Consider the following 7,031-nt stretch of genomic DNA (forward strand, 5'->3'; position numbering starts at 1 on the left):
GAGTAACAGTGTACGTAAACAGAATGTACACTGACGACCTCATTGACGAGAAGACAAAACAATACCTAACAAAACCTGACGTGAAACCAGGACGTTTTTACATCCTTCCCAAAGTACACAAGCCCGGTAACCAAGGACGCCCCATTTTCATCTAATAGTCATCCCGCTGAACGCATACCCCATTTTATTGACCACCATCTTCAACCTCTTGTCCTCAAACTACCATCTTATGTTAAAGACACTAGTGATTTTCTCAATAAAATCCTTACCATTGGCAAATTACCCTCTAATTCATGATTAGTATTACTTGACATCTCATCTTTATACACTAATATTCCACATAATGAAGGTATCAGTGCTTGTGATCATTTTTTACGCATTGATTTGCGGAAGTCAGCGGTTGTTCAAGATGGCGGCAACTAATTTTACTGCTCCCACAGTTTTGCTCTTCTTCGCTGTGTCGTTGAGCCTCTGGTCTCCTCGTCCTCTTGGTTACTTATATAAAGGCCCAACGGTGCCAACCAGACGGATTTTTCAATCTCTGGCAAGCCTGGAGTCCTTTTATCCAGGACTTTCATTGTCGTATCGCCGAGCGATCATTCATAATAGACCGCCATTTTGTCTTGCACTTACTTTACTGTTTATTAGTGGGACAGTCGAGCTCAATCCTGGACCTGTCTACAAGTTTCCCTGTGGTTTCTGCTCAAAACCTGTAAAATCGAACCAAATGGGAGTTCAGTGTGATTCATGCGATGTGTGGACATGCCTGCCTTTTGCTGAGGTATAACATGGACTTAGCAACTCGTATGTATCCTGGATATGCTGTACTTGCGGCCTTCCGAAATTTTCGTCTTCACTGTTTTTGTCAACATTGCTCCTGTCGTGTAGCAATTTATTTGGTCCATTATCTGAGTCTCCTGTTAATAATTCAAGGATGTCTTCGTATACTGACTCATTATTTGAGTCTCCTGTTAATAATTCAAGGAACTCAATCCCACTCGCAACCTCGACTCCTCTGCAAGCCGCTTCTGACCTACCTCAACCACCTTCACTCGAGGGTATGTCTAGATCTTCTATCATAGGTCCTATTGGCAGCGAGACCTTAAACGGATACTCTCCAAAGATCCTCATATCCGGCAATATTGAAGGTGCTAGATCCAAATCTGAAGAGCTTTCTTCTCTTCTAGTAGAAGAAAGAATCGACATCCTGCTTGCAACTGAAACTCACCTCTCACACCATGTTAACAGCTGTGAAGTATTACCACAGGACTTCCAAGTGTATCGCCCATCACACAAGGGTGTGGTCTTGATTGCAGTCAAAAACAACTTGGTATCTATACCTCGTCCCGATTTGGACTCGGACTGTGAAATAACATGGTACGAAGTGCTTCTGGAGAGAGAAGCCATTCTAATCGGCTCCTGTTATTGCCCAGAATCCACAGGTATGGATTCACTAGACGCCTTGGAAGCTTCCCTGACTAAAGTCACGCAATCTGCAGGAAATCGTCCCGTTATCCCAACTGGGGATTTTAACTTACCTTCTATCGACTGGGTTACGTCTTGTGTCCCTCCTGGTGCACGAGAATATAGCTCATGATTTCCATCATGAGCAATTAGTGTGTGAACCCACACGTTACGGTCCTACATCTGCAAACACCTTGGACTTGGTATTTTCATCGAAACCCGATCTACTATACGACGTTCGCGTTATACCAGGTTTCAGTGATCATGAACAGGTTGTAGTTCACATCAACCGGTTCGTCAGTAACGCCACACCACCGCAAAGGAAAGTTTTTGACTTCAATAAGGGGAATTCAAAGGGTTTTTCCCCGGACATGAAAGCATTCTCTGTGTCGTTTCTTCAAAACTGTCCCCTACGATCTGTTCACGAGAACTGGCAAATTTTTAAGGCGACAATTTTATCTCTTGTCAATAAGCATTATCCTGAGAAGCTTTTAAAAACAAAACTAAAGAATCCATGGTTCAACAGAGCCTTGAGGCGCTCAACTCGTAAAAAACGTCGCCTATTCAAAGTGGCTAAATTACGCAACACTGCCTCAGCCTGGGCTGACAGCAGCGTAAAATGACTACCATCGCCATAAATTCTGTTAGGAACAGTTTTGTCTCTGGTCTACTTGATGAAAAGAAGTTTTGGAAGTACATCAAATCCAGGCAGCAAGATTGTGTTGGTATCCCAGCTCTTCGATCTCAAAGTGAAACCCTGTCGGAAAAAGGCAGAAACCTTAAATAACTACTTTAAATCTGTTTTTAAAACAGATGCGCCAAACGATACCCTTCCCACCTTGGCTCCGAAAGACATACCAGCCGTTGGAAACATCTGTGTGACTGTGAACGGAAACGTTAACCTACTAAATCTTCTGAAACCTATCAAGGCTTGTGGACCAGATAAAGTCTCTGCTGGTAGACTTAAGCTAGCACCTGAAGAAACAGCCGTAATCTTGCGGGGAATCCTTAGATTCAGGTGAGGTACCTTGTGACTGGTTGCCCCTTTACCCAAAAGAGACTCACGATCATCTCCTACCCACTATAGGCCAATTTCCCTTACTTGAATATCATGCAAGTTGCTCGAGCACATTGTAGCAAGTCAGGGAATGAAACATTTGGATACTTACGATCGTCTATCCCCTTTCCAGCACGGTTTTAGAGCTCGCTTCTCTTGTGAGACTCAGCTTCTCCTCACATGTAAAGACCTGGCCCGCACCTTGGATAAAAAGTTGCAAACTGACCTTATCCTTTTGGATTTTTCCAAGGCCTTCGATTCTGTTTCCCACTCGCGCTTATTTATCAAGCTTCAAACACTACGCGATTGACGGCCAAGTGTTCCACTGGTTGAAGGACTTCCTAGCGAACAGAACACAATCTGTTGTGATCGATGGTCAGCAGTCTTCTAGTTGTACCGTTACCTTGGGTGTTCCACAGGGGTCAGTGATAGGGCCCCTGTTATTCCTTCTTTTCATAAATGACATTCCCGATGGCATCTCTGGTAAATTAAGACTTTTTGCCGACGTCTGTGCCTTATATCTGCACCTTACATCCGACGAGTCACCGCGTTGTCTTCAACGTGATCTGGATAAGCTAGCTCTCTGGCCCACTAAATGGAAACTTGACTTCAATCCATTGAAGTGCTGCGTATCACCAACAAGAAGGCGGTTTCTACCATACACCAAGACTACTTCCTGTATAGTACTAGACTCGAGGTGCGCGAAACCCATCCCTATCTCGGTGTGCAGCTCTCTAAAGACCTCAAATGGAACCATCACGTGAACGTCATTACAAAGAAGGCAACGCGCACTCTTAACCTTATCAGACGTAACTTGTACAGCTGCTCAAAAGAAGTCAAAGCTCGCGCTTATCTTTCAGTAGTTCGACCTACGTTATCATATGCTTCCAGTGTGTGGGACCCGTACACCCAAATAAACATCAATCAGCTTGAAATGGTTCAGAGACATGCTGCTCGCTTTGTATTCAAGAACTATTTGCGTCATGTCAGTGTTACTGCCCTAATTAAGGAACTTGGCTGGTCTGAACTATCCAGCGCCAGAAAGCGCGACCGCCTATGTATGATGTTTAAAATAGTTAATAACCTAATTCCTATTAACTTCAACGACCAGTTAAGCTATTGTAAAACTGTAACCCGCCGTAGTCATCCTCAAAAGCTTAACATTCTTGCTCCCCGCACAGACACTTATAAATTCTCTTTGTTTCCAAGAACTATACCCGAATAGAATAGTCTTCCTGCCTTTGTAGCAAGCACCTCATCTGATTGATTGATCAAGTAGCAGGCCGTGGGAACTGAAGATGTTAAAGTCACGGCAATGAACATGTACAAGTACAAGGAAAGGTTACGTTTTATACAAACGTTGGCCGTGTAGCACTTATATTTTAAACAGAGCCAACTGAATAGAGGGTAATGTGAAGTGCCAGATTTCTATCCCATATGAACCATGTGAGCGTTAGCCCTACTGATGGAAATGGGCCCACACAAGGACAGAGAGAAAAACTCTGACCAGGGTGGGAATTGAACCCACGACCTTCGGGTTAGATTACCCTCTATTCAGTTGGCTCTGTTTAAAATATAAGTGCTACACGGCCAACGTTTGTATAAAACGTAACCTTTCCTTGTACTTGTACATGTTCATTGCCGTGACTTTAACATCTTCAGTTCCCACGGCCTGCTCCCGTCTGACCTTGTAGCTCAGTCGGTAGAGCGGCGGAGATCTAACCCGAAGGTCGTGGGTTCAATTCCCACTCTGGTCAGAGTTTTTCTCTCTGTCCTTGTGTGGGCCCATTTCCATCAGTAGGGCTAACGCTCACATGGTTCATATGGGATAGAAATCTAGCACTTCACATTACCCTCTATTCAGTTGGCTCTGATTGATTGATCAGTTTATTTACCCCTCTTGCAGCTACAGCTGAATTACAAGGGCACCAGCAACTATATTATTGATATTTATAAGTACAAAAATTGTTAATCTGTTCAGTCCTGGCAACTACTTTAACACTGCTATTTACAACAGAGCCAGAGCGAAGAGAATACCCATGGTGGGTGTCAGGGGGAATGGGTATTATGTTTGAAAGAAAACCTTTATCTCGGAAATTCTGCATTAACTTTTGGCATGATTTTTCCCGCCTTTAACTGAGGGGCAGCACGCCTGAACGGCTAAGGGCTACATCATATGGCAGCTCAGGGAAAATAATGTTAAATGCCCTCTTTTGTATCAATTCTAGGCTTTTGCTCAGATAAACCGGAAGGTCTGCCAAGACGGGTGCTGCACATTCAATAACTGATCTAACCAGGCTACAGTATACTTGAACCAAATCCTGGCAGGCCACGCCACATTTCCTTAACACTCTCAATGCGTATAAACGCTTATTAGCTTTTGCAAGGACATATTCACAGTGCTTATTCCAGGAAAGGTTACTAGAAATAAATACACCTAACAACTTATAGTGACCAACCCTCTCAATTACACGGCCAGATAAACACAGGGGAGTTACCGGGAATGGCTGATATTGCAGGAAACTAAATATGATCTCTTTACATTTCTTTGCATTGAGGCGCATACCGTGCTATTTCGTTCGCGATGCAGGGCATGTAGCTAGGTGAACACCTAGGGATGCACTCCAAAACAGAAAGGTCATCTACATATTTCACCCGTGTATACCAACCTGCTACCAATTTGTTAACTAACACAGCAAACAATATTGGTGCAAGTTTGGTCCCTTGGGGGATGCCACCATTAGGGAAAACACAGGGGGAAATAGCGTCACCAATTTTTACCCGTTGTGACCTGCGCGGGAGGAAATCCGCGATCCACCCAATAATGGCATCATGAACCTCAAGAGACCTAAGCTCTAACATAAGTACCGTGTGATCTACAAGATTAAACCTTTTGCTAAAGTCAGCTAGAAAAAGACGAACATAGCAAGCACCCTTATCTAAATACTCTAGAATACAATGAACTAAATAAACTAGAGCGTGTGTCGTAGACCGCAAACTGTTTGTTATCGAGTTGGTCCACCACCTGCTTATATAGTAAGTTGAGCGTGAAACCCTCCATAATTTTAGCCAACTGAGAGGTAAGAGTTATCGGCCGCAGGTCTTCTTCGACTGTTTTAGGAGGCGTAGTCGTGGGAATGGGAGCAACCAGAGATGACTTGAATTGACTGGGGACCACGCCTTGCACAAGCGATGTATTGTACAAATCAGTAATAACAGGCGCTAACTCAAAGGCAAACAGTTTCAGCACCCTACTAGGGATACAATCAGGACCACAGGATTTTCTTGTTTTTATCTCGCGCAATGCCTTGAATGCTGTTCTTGAATCAACTAGAAATTCACCCGGGACCTCCACGGCAGTGTCAACGAGCGTCTGCAGGGGCATAAAGTGTGACGTTAGGTCATACAAAAAGGTGTTAAATACAAAACAAAAAGGAATGTTTTCATCCAGCATCTGATGAAACCATTCATCATTCTGTTTTCTTCCACCCAAACCTTTGATTTCCCTCCACCAGCGTGCTACGTTGCTCTCTTTTAGCGCCTCTACCTTATTAGAGTAGTAGGACCTTTTACACTGCTTTACCACTCTTTGCACTTTGTTTCGTAGATGTTTAAAAATAGTGGAGTCGTTACCATACAAACGTAAGGCCTTTTGGCGCTTACAAATTAGAATTTTCAGAGTAGTTGTTATCCATGGCTTATCACCAGATATTTTAACGCGCTGGAGAGGGAAAAAAAGAGGTGACAGCAGATGAGATAATTGAGTAGAACTTGTCACATTTTTCAGTAGCATTTGACAGACTCAGAACTTCAGACCAATCCTGTCTCGTAATCCAGTTTCCGAAGTCACGTAGTCTACTATCTCTGAGATCTTGCTTGTAGATCACCTTAGTTCGAGTTTTACTTTCGACCTGTGAAGAGCGTGACTCAAGTAAGATGGAAAAATGGTCACTCCTTCCTATTATTCGAATAACTTCGGTCGGTTTGTGGAACACCAATCCAGAATGCCGGAGTCTCTTGTCAGGACTTTCACTACCTGAGTCAGTGCTGTGGTGTGTTTTACGCCCAGTGCTTGGACCATTGAAATCTCCACAGATAATTGCAAGACCGTCAGGGTGGGAAGATAAATACGAGTCAACATTTAAGCGAATCTGTCAATGCCTTTAGGCACCTAGTTTCGAGGCTATGGTAGCGATTAATCTTCTGTTTGTAACTTATTTTTTCATCTTATTTATTCATATTTTTTCCATACCTTGGTGTAAAGCAACATAGCATCTTCCAAGTAATTACACTGAAACTGAAACTGAAACTGATCCTCACAACACCATTCCTACTTGCACTATTCCCGACCTCATCCGCATGATTCTCACCATGAATAACTTCACTTTTAATGATAGCCACTACCTTCAAATCCACGGCACAGCTATGGGCACTAAAAGGGCCCCCTCTTTTGCAACCTCTTCCTCGGGCTTTTCGAAAAAAACGCTCTAAGGAACGCCCAATTTCAACC

General features: G+C 43.5%; 1 pseudogene; it reads left to right on the plus strand.

Annotated features, from left to right (window-relative positions):
* The first annotated feature begins 934 nt into the window (after window positions 1-934).
* On the plus strand, window positions 935-2,856 carry LOC138020499 (uncharacterized; annotated as a pseudogene).
* Window positions 2,857-7,031: the final 4,175 nt, after the last annotated feature.

The sequence above is a fragment of the Montipora capricornis genome, chromosome 10, assembly GCF_036669925.1.
Source record: "Montipora capricornis isolate CH-2021 chromosome 10, ASM3666992v2, whole genome shotgun sequence".
NCBI classification, from domain to species: domain Eukaryota; kingdom Metazoa; phylum Cnidaria; class Anthozoa; order Scleractinia; family Acroporidae; genus Montipora; species Montipora capricornis.